General features: G+C 43.6%; 1 pseudogene; it reads right to left on the reverse strand.

Moving 5' to 3' along the window:
• Positions 1-592: 592 nt before the first annotated feature.
• The window catches only part of LOC147724348 (uncharacterized), a 76,381-nt pseudogene continuing 58,300 nt past the window's right edge, over positions 593-18,673 (reverse strand).

Consider the following 18,673-nt stretch of genomic DNA (forward strand, 5'->3'; position numbering starts at 1 on the left):
GAAATTTGTCATAAAGGGAACCTGCTGCTACATAATCTTACTTCACTCTTCACCAATTAGTTGCCACTAACACCTTATCACAACCCTCAAGGCTTGTAGATGAATGCTGAAAGGTGCTTCGTAAGAGGTGTAAAACTAGCGGACCATGATCAGGTGCCAGACAGTCCTCAACTAGCGTGTCAACCATGAGACTCCGCTTAGGGTAGTCCAGTATGATATAATAGATTGTGCAGCACAGTGTTGATGGTGCATCGCCACATGGAGTCTGGCACGGACAAGCCACTGTATGTACATAGAGAATGTATTAAGGTTATCAAAGCAAGATGGTGACCAGAAACCTGGATAGTGCTTGATGTGACCAGTAGCTGTCCGAGGGATACCCCAAATGTGGACTCCCTCCCTGGAATTGTTGCATTATCTCTCCATAACTCAAAGAATGCATTGAAAAGGCTGTATACTTAAGGAGCACGTGAAGCTTGAAGGCGATGGTGCTCAGTGTGGGTGAATCCGCTCTGTACTTCGTAGCCCTCTTGTACATTAAAAGCATCAATAACTTTCCATTTTCAAAGGTTAGTGACAACTGTTAGATATCTTAATAGACACAATTAATTTCATTAACTGTGCTCTTCAGATCAATATATTGGTTCAGGATACGAGTCCCTTCCAGACTGCTGCTGAGGCACTTTACTCTCAGGATACCGAGGACTTTGTACTCCACAATTTGGACTAGATTTACTGCCCACTGTGGTGCGAAGTAAAAATGTGATATTTAGCAACAAATTCACAACAATCAAATGCGCAGATGTTCTGTGATATGCCAGCAAGGTTCTTGTTAAATAGCTTTAGAGGTGACAAGCACACTCCCAGCCATTGCCAGCCCCCATCCCTCCCCAAATAGATTAGGATGATGAGTGTCCAGCCTTATATCTTTTATGAAACATGAGGGCGTTATGCACTGCATTGGATGACCCCAAGCACCTGAATTTTCCCCTGGTGCTAACAAATATAGTAAGTCGTTATTTCAAGGCTGTGATAGGACTAAGAGACCGTTTTATGCAAACTGTATTGCATTCCCCAGTACCCTTCCCTGAGAATATCTAGGGAATTTAATCACTAATCTAGTGTGTGTCATATACAAAGTACTTTTTCATGCAATACAATCCTTGCCTATATGTTAATCAAAGCATCCAGATTTTATAGAGTAGAAGCTAGCTGCCTAAATTCTTGGACCTTTATTTATAAATAAAAATAAAACTATCTTTCTGAGCAGCGCCCCTAGATTGTTTGCCTTTTCATTGACCTATTTTTCTGGAATTATGGCTCTGTAAATCATTCTACTGACACACAGTCTACAATTTGTGCATGTTGTCCCTAAAAATGAGATCAAATTAGCTTCACTGAATTGACTTATTTAACTTTCCACTAAAGCTATAATTAGTTGATTCAGGAACTGCATCAGTCGTGTGGCAGCTAAAAGTTATAAGTGGGCAACTGTATATATTTGCAATACTCACATGTATAACTAAAACAAATATTGCTCCTGGAATGCCAGTGTGCCCTGGCTAGCTGCTGCACAAAACTCTGCTGTAACACATGTCAAAGAATGTGCTCTGCTATGTAGAAAAAGCTTTTTTTTTATAATCAACTTAATTGTTTTTTGCACATGTAAACAAAAGATTACGGGCTAGATGTAGGAAGCATTTTTGTGGTCGCAAATGACCTGATTTACAGAATCATGTCATTTGAGACTGCTTTACCTATTGTTTAAAGCCCAAATTGCAATTCTGTAACTTGTTACCAAATCACAATTTGGGTTTTGCGAGTCAATATTTGGAAGCGGCGTGTTGAGGGTGTCCCTTCCTAATACCGCATTGAAACGGTATGTATGAATGTTTTGCGACTGAAATGTGGTAAAAAACATTCACAATTTACCACCATTACCATTCTCCTCCCACTTCTGTCCTTAAATTTGGGCATTATATCTAACAAGTCAGGACATAGGCTAAATTACCACAGTGAAGAGGATTGGGGGTAGTGGGCAGCCATTTCTAGTTCCTCACCGAATGAGAAAAGAGCAGGGCAGTGCCTAAGGCTCTGAGTATAACAGTTTGATGTATTTAGGGATTCCTGGGCATCCTTTCAAAGAGACTGCTCAGGAAGGTCCAGTCTACTGAGTAAAATGCTTTCTTGAAATCTAATAGTAGTAGGTCACAAGGATTTGGTGCATCATGAAGAAGGAACAGAGTGACATGTACATGTCATATGCAGTGGTGATTACCGCCGTTCGCATATAACCACATTGATCCGTGAGGACCAGGGTGAACAGAACTCATTAAAGCCATGTAGCTAGCATTTTGAAGAATTTGCAAATATCTTTACTTCTGTTTTAATTAAGGATCAAACTCAAACTTGATTTCACTCTTACCCCTTTGACTTGTGTGTTGGTTTATAGACCTCAATACCACATGCCCAATTTTCCTCACTAAGGGGGTCATTATGATTGCGGTTTTTCCGCATCCTCGGGGCCGGCGGAAGCCACCGCCGGCCCAGAGGATGCGGAAAAACCGCAGCAGACTGACCAAAGACCCACCGCCACTTTAGGATGACTGGTGGGTCCTGGTTTCCGTCCGCAGCTTTTCCGCCGCGGTCGGCTTACAACCGCGGTGGAAAAGCTCTAATATGGTGACGGTGTCTTCCAGACACCGTCCACCATATTAGGATGGCCTGTAAATTATGCTTTTCCGTGGCGGGTTTTCCGCCGTGGAAAAGCATACGGAACTTCACTGCGGGGGCCCGTTGCGGGCCCCCTAGGTGAAGGGGGGGTGGGGAGTGCACATGGGGGGTACCTATAGTACCCCCCTGCATTTGCATGCAGAAAGCGGCAGGAACCGCGCGGTGCCTGCCTCTTACTGCATGCAAATGCAATGCGTGCATTTTTAACATTGCCGCGGGTACAGCTTAAAGCCGCACCCGCCGCAATGTTAAAAATAGAGGATGTGACCGCCAGGGTGGCGGTCACATCCTAATTGCACAGGAGGGAACTCCGCATGCCATGCGGAGGTTCCCTCCTGCTCTGGGGTCGCGGACGGACGCAAGTCCGTCCGCGATCCTAATGAGGCCCTTAGTGCCGGATTATATCTCCCATATGGTGATGGAGCAAGCTAATATTTTGGTAATTGGGGATTTCAATAATTGAGCTAATGAAATGACGGGTAATCCAGGAACCCTGGAATTACCCAAACTACATATGATGTTCCCATCTCATATAAAATGACATACCCTTGACCAAGTTTGGACCACCAACGTCACAATGACTAACTCAACAATTGCTCTTTGTGTTTGGTCTGACCATTTTCTCATTATATTCACTCTTAGCAATTTGACCCTATTCAATCCTTTAGCCAGTTCGATGGCATTTGCCAGGAATTTGACTCATTTCAATATTCTTTCTTCTGTAATTCGCTAGCTATGTTGCTGCCTACTAAACACACTAATATAGACCAGTTTGAGGAAAATATCAATGCATGGTTAGTAGATACTAGCAATTTGTTTGCCCCTCTTAGATAAGTTAGGCTGGCTAGGCACCATGATGCTCAGAAATGTTTTTCCAATGATTTTAAACTTGACAAACTGGTCCTCCGTCGCGCTGAATGGAATTGGAAAAAGAACTACTCTCCAGATAAAAGGTAAATCTAGCAATTTATAAAAGCTAAAACACCTATTTTTCCAGAAAGATTCAGAATTCAAATATTAAATACAAAGACATATTTTCAATTATGTCTGAATTATCTAATCCTGACAAAGTGACGGTAAAAATACCAGGTACGCAATTTTTATGCGAAGCGCTTAATTCCTTTTTTATTGATAAAATGAATGCTATCAAGGATAGCATCCCCTCAAACTCTGCCTCTGGGAACTCACCTGCTACTGTTAGGAACTCTCATTTTTCGACTGAAATAGCTCCTATTATCAAGGAACACTTTTCTGACTTACTGGTTAAGGCAAAACCAGGGTCTCCCTCTGATGACAGCCCCCCTCGAAGAAATATTCTTGTCTTTCCCTGACCTTGCTTTATCATTCTTTAACGACTCTCTAACTCAGGGCCTGGTTCCCAGCATCTTTAAAAAAACAGTTTTGGTCAACTGTTAAAGAAAATTGGTACAGACCCACTTATTTTGACTAACTATTGCCCCAATTCATTGGGTGCTTTTCTGGCCAAAGTGTTAGATGCACATGTTGCCAACTGCCTTTGCTCCTTCCTTGAGCAATATCATTTTCTTGATCCCCATCAGGCAGACTTCCGTCCATATCATTCAATTGAGGCAGAATTTCTGACCGCGCTGGATGAAATGAGGGAAGAGGCAGACATGGGCTCTACACAGGAGCGTGTGCTCCTCAACCCATCTGTGGCCTTTGACACACAGTCAAGAGGATGCGGGCATCCATGGAATGGCTCTCAACTGGTTTGTGTCTTTTTTGAAAGATCATTCCCAGTCGGTTCGGCTGTCCTGTCTTGGCTCTCCTAATGTGAAACTGACCTGCGGTGTATTGTCCCTCTCCCCTCATCTTTTTAACCTATACATCTAGGGCCAGATGTAGGTGGCCATTTACCGGCCGGTAACGGCCGATTTCGGCCGTTACCGACCGGTAAATGCAAATTGAGATGTAGGGCCCTGTATTTTACAGAATCGGTAAATTTACCGATCGGTAAATTTACCGATTCTGTAAAATACCGAATCGGTATTTTATCAGATTCGGTAAAATTGATATGTAGGTGGGACTCTTCTGAGTCCCACAAGCATTACAGAATCGGTATTTTACCATCAAATTCTATTTGATGGTAAAATACCGATTCCAGTGTGCATGCACATGTGTGCATGCACACCTGTGCCATATGACAGGCAGACCTGCCCTTAGGGCAGGTATGCCTGCCACATGGCACCCGAACCTTTTTTGGGGGTGCTAGAGGGTGTCAAAGTGACACCCCCTGCACCCTTGTCAAAATCGGTATTTACCGATTCGGTAAATACCGACCGGTAATGCCCCATTCATTCCTATGGGCTTCAAAGCCCATAGGAATGAATGGAGCATTACCGGTCGGTATTTACCGAATCGGTAAATACCGAATTTCACCGATTCGGTAAAAGGGAACATCTGGATTCCCTACATACCCACCCCTCACATTTACCGATTCTTAATTACCGAATCGGTAAAAATCGGTAATTTTCGGTAATTAACAATCGGTAAATGTTACTTACCTACATCTGGCCCCTAGCCTTTGGTATATTCTCTGAGGAAATTGAAAATGTGCATTTTCAACTATGCTGATGATATGCATCTTCTTTTTTAAATCAATAAGATCCTGGACTCAATCTTGATCTTCCAAAATGCCATGCATAGTAACAAACTTTAGCTAAACTGACAAGATGGAGCTTGTTTTGGTCAGAAGCTCTCAAAATCCATGGGACTCCAACCTTTGGCCTGTCAAAATGCGTATTTCCCCTCAGGCTCAAATCTCAGCAAAGAGCCTAGGAGTTCTTATTGATATTATTCTTTCTATGAAACCTCAGGTAGGGTCTGTAGTTTCCTCCTGTTTTCCTCAGCTCTGGATGATAAGAAGAATTGGGAGATTTCTTACCTTGGAAGCCCTTGTCCCAGTTGATATCGGATTAATCATTTCACACACACAACTATGTGAATTTGCTTTATTTTGATCTCCCTGAATACCTTATAAAGACGTTACAGCTGGTTTAAACCAGGCAGCCAGACTGGTTTACTGACAACCAAGGAGGTGTCATATCACCCCCTTCATATGGAAGCTCTACTGGCTACCAGTGAAACAGCGTTCTGCCTTTGAGATTGGCTATACCATTTTTAAATCTCTGCAGGGCACCTGTCCTGAGTTCATCTCCTCGCACATTCACAGGTATGTTCCTCCTCATTTGAGGTCCTTCCATCTCAATCTTTTGGTCATTCCACATTTGAGACGTAGAGGCTAGGAGGTGCTAGATTCTCTCTACTAACCCCTTGATTCTGGTACTCCCTTCCATCTAATATCAGATCAATTGCCTGTTACTCCAGATTTAGACAACTCCTGAAAACATGGCTGTTTAGTAAAGCTTATAAATAAGTTTATGAGCTGCAAGTTATGTTCTTCAATCAGTGCAAAGAAACTGGCTGGTGTATGTCTGCTTTATAAGTATTTTTAATATAACATAATATGTAGGCCTATACAAGACACATTAATCGGTGGATTGGTGAGGCTTGGGAATGAACACAATAGTGGCCAAATTAAGTTCCATCAGGAAGTGGCCCTTCTTGGTCAACTCAGTTTATATAAACAACAGAGCAAAGAGAAGTTCCTATAATTTATGATAGTATTTGAGGGGGAAGCAATCTGTTCCAATTGTTTTGCCAGAATTCATACCCAGTATCACCTCATCTATCCCTTTATGGTAATTAGCACATCCATTTTATCCCTAGTCAATGTTGAGATCAATAGGAGAGGAATATACGCAAGGATAGATTGTCATTGCTCTCCCACAGACTGTGGGTGGTGTACATATAGTGTTTGGCAGCATTCAGTCAATACTGCAGTGATCTCCACGGATCTACATTTTGTAGAACCTGATGTGACTAAAATCACAGAGACCCATTTCTCTGGTGGCACGCCAACACTACAGATTTTTGGCCTGGTTCCCATGCTCATATATCCACTGTGTTCAAGCACTCTGAGAGTTGAGGCCTCTTCCAAGGAGAGCTGTCAGAGTGATGTTTTAGCAAGAGACAGCCAACAATGGAAAATATCTGATTCCTGCCTAATACATTGCTACTCTAGTTGTAGGTTTTGGGTTTCAAGTCTTGTTATTTTATACAGTTTGTCTTTCTTTTTAAGTCTGATGTAGCTTTTCACTATGCCTCTGATAGAGGCTTTGCCTGCAGCCCGGACCTCCCCTCCAAGTTCCCCATACATTGATTTGCAGTGAAATATGCTTGGGATTTGGTGGTGAGGTACTCTGAACAATGGTCCTCTGTAAGGTACTGTGCATTAAGTAGTCAAATGGGTCTCTGGACCTCAATTTTTACTTAAAATGTGACCACAGTTGGCGAGTAAGCTAAAATACCCCTGGGAAGGATTTTTATTGTATTGACTCAAAGTACGTCATTCGAATAGAGAGAAGTAGGATGTCAATATGGGTGTCTTGTGCACTGCAGATATGTAGGTGTATTCCTTGTTGTGGGATGTTAGATCTTCCAGATGTCACATAAACCCATTGAGTCCATCCAGCCCATAAGTTGCTTAGCTTGTGTCAGATGCCCTACAGTGGGTCTACAGAAGTATATATGTCTGGATTGGGTGTGACATTAAAGTACCCTCCAACAATGTTATCTGTTGGAAGAAATCTGGAATATTAGATTCAATAGTTTCAAGAGCCTGGGTGGGTGATTTGGACGGGACATTGACACTCAGGAGATTGTATTGATTCCCTTCAAGGAGACCCTCCACTCCCATAAATCTGCCCTGCAAGTCAGAGAGTCTGGATGTTGCAGCCAGTGGAAAGATTCTATGTAGAAGTATGGCTATTCCTCTGGAGGGCCTTTCAAATCGCGCATGGAAGACCCTGTCATACCCGAATCATCACAAGAAAGGACAGTGCGATCCCAAGAGATGCGTTTTTTGAAACAGAAGAGAAGATGACTAGAAGTGCTTGGCATAATGGAAGATTGCCATTCTTTTATTGTCATCAGGCAGATTTTATATGTTCAAAGAAATATCGATGTGGGCTGTCATGTTGGCTGCAAAGTTTGGATGGTGAGGCAACCACATAATATGTTAGCTCAGGACATTTTAGCCATAGAGTGGAGTTTCCCCATCCAACCTGTACTTTCTCCCTCAAAGCATCTGTTGCCCTATAACTTCCAATCAAACAAATTTTAAGGTAACACATAAGGAGGTGGACAGCCCCTTATTTTAAGGGTACTCTGTCAGTGCTGTATTCAGTTGTGTTGGCTAGGGGTTGGCCAATGACTTCCCCCTTGAGTCTCCAAATCGCTGCAGTGCATCCTCAGAACATTTCCTCTTTGGGGTGGACTGCTGTCTCTTGTTCATTCCCTCATGGACTTCCCTCAGTCTCAGGATTGTCTGTTTGTAGTGTTTTCCCTTTGGCTTAAGCTGGATGGCCATGGTTTCTGCATGCCCTTATCTTGTTTGACTGATTTGTCTCAAACCCGAGGTGTCCTGTGAGTCTTGTGTTTTTCTACCTTCTCGGTGGGATGTTGTTCTCCTTCTTAACTTTGGTTTCATGTTGATCAAGTGGGGTTGGTGTCTCTGGTATGGGAAATCATGGTTCTTATTTGCAGCTCATCTCAGGTTTTCATTTTCTGCTGCCCTCTCCCGGCGTCCTCAGGAGTTTCAAAGAAGTGTGGTCGGTCATTGTGTGAATTGCTTTAAGCTTAGCTGGGGAAACGAGCATTTATTGAAAATTGAGGGCACAAGGTTCTTGATTTACTTCATTAAAAAAGAAAATCTGCTTTTTCTGGGCAGCACAGGTTTAGTCTGGGAAAATCATGATGTATAAGGATTGACATCAAGTTACTAGCTCTACGGGCCTATTGAAGGCTAATGTCTCTGTTCTGTTAATTGAGTATTCAGGCAATTAGTGGGCATAGAATTGTGCCGGGGTGGGGGTCCCAGGGTTTCAATCATGAACCGCTGTGAGATACGCTTCTCCTGTATTCAGGAGGTCAGCCATCTGTCCAGGAATTTCTCAAGTCTGGTAAACTCAACATACTGTTGGAAACCAACAAAGCAAAGGCTATTACATCTCAACCGGTTTTCAGAGTCTTCTGCTCAATTTACAGGAGTGACCTTTACAGATAACATTTTAGACATGCTGTTTTGAGGGTAGCTACATTGTCTTCTGATGTAGAGATCTGACCTTCTCCCTCAGAGATTCTGTTGGTGATGTTCCTGAGGACCTGGCATAGGAGGAACACATCAACACCTACCTCACAAATTGTTGTCTGAACCACCTAATGTGATGCTTAGATGGTTTGTAGTATGATGACCTGGTTGCTAGTTTCTGTGGGCCTCTGGTTCATGAAGAAGCTGCCCAGGCGCCTGGCTCCATTTGATAATGCAGTTGTGAATTTGTACATTTTAGTTTGGGATTGGGTATTAGGGCCTTTGCCTTTGCCTTTTCCATTATATCTCTTTCGAGAGTGAGATGCACGCAAGCTTGGAGGAGGGGTGAACAGTCTCCATTCTCCTCGAGGGGTCCCTCCACATGTCTTCAGTTTCTTTTTGTGTATCGCCAGGGCTCAGTCGCTGGTTGGTATTTTAATGTGGGATGCATTGTGGAAGGATGATAGGAATGTCCCTTCTTCAAACCAGTGCACTAGCCCCCATGTCTTCAGGGTGAGTAGCACGAGCAGCCCGACACGGCCAGGGCAGGTAGTGGGGTGTTGAATGCCTCTTCTCCAACTAGGCCCCAGGTACCAGGTCGGCACCAAGGAGCCCTCTGTGATCCTTGCATGTATGGAGGTACCTGAATATTATGCCGTTGGCCTCTTTCCATGGCAGACCTAAAACAGCAGTTGGCAATGGAAGAAGGCTTGGAGCGGTCAACCTCTCCTGTCCACATGAGTTGAGTCTCTGGTAGGGGGCCCCACACCTGGGTCTTGGACTCCACATGGCAGGGATTTGCCGACCTGGGGTGGCTGACATTTGTCACCCTATATTTGTTAAGGGGGGTGGCTGGGCGGCTCCCACAATCATGCATTCCCAGGTACCAAGAGGTTCAATCTGGGAGGCCAAACCTAGCCATGGGGCTCCACTGTTGGGCGAACCCACATACAGCTGATTACACGTTTGGCTGGGTAGAGCATTCTGCAGTTCCTGCAGGCTTGGCCCCAGTTTCTCATTAGGTCTGGTTGTCGGCCTTTGGATTTCTATTCATCCAGTGCGCCTCTGTAGTAGGCAGCGACATCATGCAGCAGAGCCTAGTCTGGTCCCCATTTTGGGATCAGTCTCTACAGCTGTCAGAGTGGTTCGCATCTGATGAGCTGCTGCCACTTCAGATGGTCAAGCAATGGAATAGTTAACCTGCACCCCTGGAGAGCCACTGCAGGGCTCTTAGGAGATGGTTGGGGCTATTTGGTGATGCAAATTTCATCTGATCATAGGGGAGGTCTGGGAGCATGCCCCTCTCCCCCCCAGATTAATGTATTTTTATACATTACCTAAGTCACCAGTAAATGTCTCCCAAGTCCACATGGTTGTGTGCTTAATGTTTAAAGGTGGACAGGAAGTAAATGAACAGGTAAAATGAAATTATCCTATGGAATGGTCTGATAAGTGCTAGAAATGTGTGTGATTAAAATTTATCTTTACTAAATTAATGTTATTTGCAGTGGAAATGAATTATTATACATTGTGCCACCTAAAAATATGTCAGTAATTAACCGGCTCTACTAGCTTTCACTTCCCTTCACTGGTAGTAATATGCATCCCATTTGAGTGTTTCTAGATGTGCTGCTTGGCAATATGCAACAATCTCTAAAGGAAGGATAACTGTTGTGTGGGAAATGCTGAAGAACTTAACTGGGATGAGCCATTTGGGAGTGGGCAGGACCAAGTGACATCAGAAAAGATCAGAGTAACAGCCTTCATTTTGACAAGAAGGAGACCAAGGTGACAGCAGATATTCATCAAGAGAGTCCTCTCAAACATTTGCCTCTGCTGATAGCAATAGAGGAAGCTGTTTTCAGGTCAGGGTAAGGAGGTGGATCATCATTTTTATACAGCTAAATCTGCTGGTGGATCAAGTCATAATTGGGTAGCCTGAATTCTCGTATTCTGAATAGATTGTTGTAAAAAGGGTTGAGTTCTAGTGGGAATTCTGCTGCGATTAGTGCTAGTGATTAGTCTCGAGTTACTGCCTAGAGTAATGGTTAACACGCATTGGCATAGCCAATAGGTCTCGCTTCTGGGACCTTATAGGTGTTTTGCCACAGGTGTCTGGAAGTTTGGTAAAAGATGCAATTTAACATAAAGGGGGCCCACACGTCGTTGGTATATTCAGTATCTGCAGTTTAATCAAACAAAAAGAGGGCATAAGGGAACCTCATATAATATCTCAACCAATGGAGAAGGCACGCTTTACTGCAACTTGTATGTGCTTTCACCTTATAAATATTTAACACACGACCCGAGGCAGTTTAATGCTAGAGCGAGAAGTGAGGGAGAGAGGAAGTGAGGGAAAGACAAAGAGACAGAGAGAGGAAGAGACAGAGAGAGGAAGGGAAGGAGAGAGTGAGGGAGAGAGTGAGAGAGAGAGAGGAAGGGACAGAGAGAGGTAGGGATGGAGAGAGGTAGGGAGCGAGGGAGAGAGAAAGGGAGGGAGGAAGGGAGAGAGGAAGGAAAAGAGAGAGTGATAGAGAGATGGAGGAAGGGATGGAGAAAGGGAGGAAGAGAGCGAAGGAGAGCGGGAGGGAGGGAGAGAGGAAGTGAAAGAGAGGGAGAGAGTGAGGAAGAGAGGGATGGAGGGAGGCAGAGTGGCAAGGAGGAAGAGGAAGAGATAGATGCAGGTAGTAAGAGAGGTATGGACAGAGAGAGGGAGGGAGGGAGAGCAGGAAATAGGGTGAGAGGAGGGAGAGAGGAAGGGCCGGAGAAATAGCAATGAAGTGAGGGGTGAGAACGAGAAATAAGACTAGATTAAAGAGAGAATAGAGAAAGCAGAAGAGAAGAAAGATGAGAGGAAGAGAGAGACACACACATGTAACGCAGGAGTGAGACTATGCAAAAGAGAGAAAGAGTGACCAAAAGTGCGGGAGTATGAGAGAGCGAGCGGGAAACAGGGTGAATAAGAGAGATGGACAGCTAGATAGGGAGAGAGAGAGGGGCGGAGACTGTGTGAGAGAGGCAGACAGATGTCACCGGCAGCAGAGCTGATGCTATGCCCTTGGGTTGGTAAGTACTCACACAGGTCAGTGTGAGGGGTGCAGCCTTTCAAGCGCTGTTACACAGTTTAACTAAATACAAAATAAACTGTTTAAGCAAAACAGATCGGACATTAAAATGAAGCATAAAAAAGAGAAACAAATGATAATCCGAAATGCAGTTTTAGAAGGACCCCCTTAAAGCACTGACATTTTTCTGTAGTGCTGACTGTGGCGCTCATGATCTGCACTATAGAGCAGTTTATAGCAGTGGGGTAATGAAACCTGATGGCGGACCCCACTGCAAAGTACCTTGAGGGCCCCCCTCCGGACTTACTCACAAGCTCACAGGCTTGGGTGCCGTGCTAAGAGGGCCTCTGGAGCTAGGAGCCCCCGCACTGCTGGGACTTTGTAGCCACCATTCAGAATTTAACATAGTAGGCTGAAAACATCAGAAATCTGCTTTTGTACTGAAGCAGCAATTCAAAGCAGTAAAGATTTCACAACAAAGTCGAAGCAGCCACAGATTAGCAATATTTTCTCTTACATCATGTTACCAAATCCATGGACATACACATATATTCATAAATCCAGAGTAGCATTTGCCGCTTATACTGAAGGTAGAAGCAAAGAGGGACCTGTTTATTAAAAGTTTGTAAATGTAAAAAAAACTAAACATTTTATCAATAGGAACGGTACAGATTTCCAGAATTTTTTTTGATTCACACAAAAAAACAACAACCCATGAGTATGCAAGCACATCTACAATCACAGTTTTCCATACACACTCCTTGGAATTAGTGCATGTGCACGTGTTGTTGCCCATTGCTGGTTAGCTACATATTTTTCAGACTTGTAGACAATCTATATGAGAAACTTTTTCAAATGTGCACAAATTGTTCCCCATGGAAAAATCCCATCCACTACACCCAATCACTTAGGGTGTTCATTCCCAACAATGCATATCAATTTCATGAACCAGTAGTTATGTACTTTGCAGAATGTGAAATTGTGCACACAATAGCTTAGACTACTAGCAAGATTTCGAGTTTGTGGGTGTTTTTGCACGTCCTTTGGTTACTCCTAGCCATAACTTTAAACACAGTCCACATTACCAGTAGACTCTGCAGTCCAATTTAATCTACAAAAGTAATGGATCGAGTAATATGTGTACACAGAAAAGCGGAGATGGAGAAGGACGAAAAAGCAAACGAAAGGCAAGAGTGAAAAGAGGCTCAGAGGGCATAGAAAAATGTAGAAAAGGAGTAGATGAGAGGCAAGAGGCTCAAAGGCGTCAAAGCAAGAGTGAAAAGAGGCGAGAAATGAAGCAGTTCCATGCAAGAGAGAAGGAGCAGAAAGAACTACTGTGCACAGCCTCACTAATTGCAAACAGATGGCCCCTGCCCTCCACAGCTCGCTCCTGCATGGTGAATGCCAGCACAAGCACGAGTGCTTGAAAATGGCGAACTAATTCCAAAAGGTCATCTCCTAGCGCAGCACCTACCCGCTGCCTAGGCGAGACCTAAAAATGGCACCCCACATTCAGCTTCTCAGAATATTCCTGAACTTCAAAGGTAATCAGGAAAAAGCTGAATCCCACTTGTAAAGAAGATTGAAGTGACTTTTGCTCCACTAAACCCAGGCTGGGTGGCCACCTGCTCTTTCCACAGGGCTGGAGGTGTAAGGGAAAGAAGTCAGGTTACTAACTCCACCATGAAGAGCTCTACCCGACTTGCCTCCTTCTGAAAGCTGCAATACATGTTTATGTGAGCAAATTAAGCCAGATATTTAAAGTAACTTGATGGAGTTGTTCTTTTGCATTACCTGGGTAGTCTACTTCTAAAGATTTGATTTTTATTGGGAAGATTGCTGTTCTGAATATCAGAGGTGTATGAAGGGGCCTGCAAGAGTTGGAATTGCTCTTGTGCTTCTCCCTCCTCTAATGATGCCATGGTTGCTAAACGTCTCCAGAACATTGATGCAACTTTGGGGCTTCAGGGAAGACAGGGTGTACCAACCATCTGAGTGACATTAGCTGGGGTGGGATCCACCCTAAGGTAGCCAATATTGATTTCTTTAGAAGTGCAAAGTACTGACAGGAGCATTGCTCCCAGGATGGTGTAGTGTTGGAGTCAGTGATATCACCACCACCGTTTGCCTCGCCTCTTCAAAAGGACGGGCTAATAATATTTAACATTGGCAATAGTTACTGATTACTGGGGTCTGTCATCATCTGTAATGCTTGCTAGCTCAGAAAGTGGGGCTATAATAGGTATCTTCGTTTGAAGCTAGATTTTATGGGGCTCATTGAGCTATTTAATATGTATAGAAAAAGCTGTATAAGAACAAATCAAAAATACATATTAGTATTTAGGAATAAACATATGCTGCCCACTTTAAATATGGATTTACAGGAAGTAATGTTGCAAGAGCAGATTACAGTTGCGAGAACTACGATCTGAAACACATATTATGACATGTCTTCTGTCAAACAGAAAAAAACCTCTGACTAGAGTTAATCAATAGGAAAATAATTGCAATAAAATGGAGACAAAAGATGGCAAAAACAAAAAAATTCAATTCAAGACAGAGAGGGAGGTTTGAATAAAGAATATTTTACTTGGATTCAGTTCATGAAAGTACAATCTTGAGGCTTGAGAATGATTTCTTATATTCACCCATTACCAGCTCTGAAATTAAAAGTAAATTGTAGCATTTCGTGTTCAGTAAGTGGTGGGAGAAAATTGAATACCACAAACGTCTCTTTTAAGAAACCCCCTCCCCTATTCATTTCTGTTATCAGGCTTTTTGGGCTAGAGCACAATGACATCATTTCAGAATGTTGGGCCCTCACAAAAATTATAGGCCTATTTTTGATAGAAAAGAGTCATGTTAAAATCAAATCTGAATTGATGACTACCTGATTAGGTAGCCATCGATATGGTGGTTTCACACTGGCAACATGAGTTTGTTCGAGGCAGAGGAACTATAGATCATAGTAAGAGGGTAATTGATCACTAACCTGTTACTTTCTTTCGGTTTTGCGATTTTGTAGGCGCTAGATGTGATTCCAGAAGTGAGTTTCCAATGCCACCCAAACACTGACACTACAAGAATCATGACAAAAAGATTTAAGTTAAGCCATCCCAATATAAAAGGGGAAGTGGATTCGAAAAATAAGAATAACTTCCTCTGATAAGCTTGGTCCATCTTAGCTAAGGTACTTCACACGTGGTTCCCTTTTCAGGTCACTAGTGAAATATATATATGAGTATCTATCAAAATAAAAGAGATTGTAGAAACTATAGGGTATTCCTAACACATGTACTTTAGAGAAACACAAAGGGGCATATTACCGAGCAATAGCGATAATTATCGCTATTGCTTGGTTAGAGACAAAAATTTACCGCTGAGCTGCGGCGATTTTTATCGCAAATAAACCTTGGTATTACCAAGGTTTATCGCAATTGTGATAAAAATCGGCCGCAATGCATGAATATCGCTGAAAAGTCAGCGATATTCATGCATTACCGAGCTAATGCTCTTAGCCATGTTATCCACCTCCCATTGGATAACATGGCTAAGAACTGCTCAGGGCAGGTGTTAGCTTTTGGAGATATTCGCACTTAGCGCGAATATCTCCCAAAGTTGGTAACAGGAGATAGCAGTGTTAGCGACTGTTTCCAGTCGCTAACATCTTGGCACGCCCACTTTGCATGTCATTAGTGATAAATATCACTGACATGCAAAGTGGGGCCCAAGATGGTCGCTATCTCCTACAAGCTTTCGCTAACTGGTGTTAGCGACAGCTAGGTAATAGGGAGATAGTTTTATCTCCGCTTTCTTGGCTTTTAAAGACAAAAAAGCGGAGATAAACCCCCTTGATAATATGCCCCTTAATTCCTTAATTTCCAGCTTACCTACAACTTCTTTCTTTCCCACCTAAGCCTCTTGTTATGTGAAAACAATGTAGGTGTTCAGTCCACTCCTAGAGAAAAAGAAACGATGCAACCAGGTGGTTTATTCCAGGGACAATATCTATTGTAAAATAATTACCCTTTTGAAGACCTCTTTATTACCAGACATATCACTCGGGAAACCATTTATCATGTTCTAAACGTTGGGAATTATCTAATCTTTCCCCAAAACAATGCTGGCATTTGGGTCCAACAAAAGATGCAGGCTAGACCCGAGAATATTCAAATTAAAGTTTGAAAAATCAGTGTAGAAAGTGTTAAAACATAGGGGTCCATTACGATGGAGGACAGACAAAGTCCGCCCCCCATCATAACGGAATGCGGGACTGCCCGCCAGAGGTGCGGCGGTCCTGCACCTGCAATTAGGATGCCAATGCCACTGTGGCGGTGGCATCCCCCATTCCCAGCATTGTGGTGGGCAGTGCTCACAGCACCGCACACCACAATGCTGGGAATGCATGTTGTGCATTGGCATGCACAAGGTGACAGACACTTCGCGGTGCCTGCCACCTTGTCCATGACAACTATGTGCACCTCCCACCCCCTGACATCCTGGGGGCCCGCTACGGGCCCACAAAAGCAAAGACTGTATGCCTTTTCATGGCGGCAAGGCCGCCATGGAAAGGCTCATCTCCAGCCTCATCATAATATGGATGGAGGTGTCCATATTGTGTCAGTTTTCCACCCGGTCGTCGTGTCAACCGGCGGAAAAGTGACGAATGGTCTTCCCGTCCGCCGCGGACCACCCCAGCCACCCTAATGTGGCGGGGAGAGTAATGGGCGGATGGTGGGCGGATCGCCCCAGCCCGCCATCCTAATGGGCCCCATAGTCTTTGGAAAAAACAAATTTTTCCTATTCATTTTCAAGAACTTCATATCCAAAATAATGATGCACAAACATAAATATCCACAAACGTAAGTATATTTATGTGCAACATATAAACTTGGCATTTTATCACCTTTTAGCTAACTTTGTAGGTAAGGGCTTTTGTGGACTCTTGCTTGACAGGTCCCTGTTTTCATCCTGAAGAGCAGTGATGCAGGCAAGATGACAGCCATGAGTCAGAGAATAACAGGCACCAGGACTCCCGAAGTACATCTACACGAGGAGATGCATCAATAAATCAGGTATGCAAGAAATGTATCAGCTGAGTGTGACCCAGTTATGCCGGTAGGAGGGACATATCTTTTTCATTCTGGCAGGCCTTAAAAACCCATAGGACAGGGTGCATGCTATTTAAAAAGCAGGACATGCATATCAGGGCATATGTTGATCATGGATATGCGTCGCCCTTGCCCCTCCTAGAGGGAGCAAGGGTGATGCAAACCTAGAATGCTATTTACACCTTGCATGACCCTGCGTGGCTTGGTAAATGTGCAGTAACGCAAGGCAGCGCAAGTTGCTACCTTGCGCTACTCTCCCCCAGGGAGGCATTACATGGATGGAACATGGGTGTTCCCACACATCCACCTATGTATTTTGACACATTTCCAGATTTACTATTAGTGGGAGTCCTTGGAATGCATCAAAATGCTATTTCTTCTCAGGGGAGGCATTATGAGGAGAAATATGTTTGTTTGGCATCTTTTTCCCCTCCTTCTACATGTTCTGCATTCTGCATCACACACAGAAATATGATTGAATGCTGAGTATTGTTTTTGTGCAGAAAGGTGCCTCTTCCTGCACAAGAACAATCCTGATGCAAGGATGTCTGCATTGGTGCTAGGCAGCCCGTTGTGCACTAGAGCAGGTAGAGAGCAGGAATGCACAGTATATTGTAAAATACAGCACATTCCTGCCTTCTCTCTTTTACGCAGCGCAGTGCAGCAAGGTGGCTTTCTGCATTGCATTGCATGAAAATTTGATACATATGCCTGTTGGACCTGGCCATTTGTGCCGGGTAATTCCCAAATGTTCTGACTTCATCCTGTATTTTTCTGACCATCTTTTTGATGGCTTTAGGACTCTGGACACTTTAGCACTGCTATTCATTACTAAAGTTCAAGTGCTCTCTCTTTTAAACATGGTATTATTGCTTTGTGCATGTTTGGCATATTTATTGTAGTTGAAAGTCCCTTGTACAGTAGTATCCCAAATACCCAGGGCCTGTACATTAAATGCTACTAGTGGGCATGCAGTGCTCATTGCGCCTCCCACAGAAGGAGCCTTTCAAATCTGTCTCAGGCCTACCACTGCAGGGTCTGCATGTGCAGGTTACTACCACATTGACTTGACATTTAAAGTTACTTTTCACACCTGAAACACCCATTTTAGTACATATAGGTCACCGTAAGTTAGGCCCTAGGTAGCCCTATTTCCAGGTTGCAGTGTAGGTCAAAGGTACTACATGCGCCTTTATTGTGCGACATGTCCTAGTAGTGACAGACACAGCCTATTTGTTTTCTCAATGCTGTGAAGCCACTCCTCTCATAGGGCTAATATAGAGAAATCTCCTAAGGGTACGCAAGTGGTAATACCTGATCTGAAAAAAGTAACATGGCCATGTTTGGTAAGAATGGAATAATGGTGATAAATACTGCTTATTAGTGTAGGTGGGTTTTTCGTTACTATTGTAGAAATGCTACACTTCCCTCCATACACTTCAAGTGGTGGTTTTGATTCAGTGGGAGGTCACAGGGCTAAGGTTCCTAGGCTAACTTTTTAATACACATATAACCTAGGCTGAGATCCAGGTGTGAACTCTGCTTGCTACCATGTACTATGTTGTGGGGCTATCAGCTTGGAGTTACTCCTG

This window comes from Lissotriton vulgaris, chromosome 4_1 (genome assembly GCF_964263255.1).
Source record: "Lissotriton vulgaris chromosome 4_1, aLisVul1.2, whole genome shotgun sequence".
Lineage (NCBI taxonomy): Eukaryota > Metazoa > Chordata > Amphibia > Caudata > Salamandridae > Lissotriton > Lissotriton vulgaris.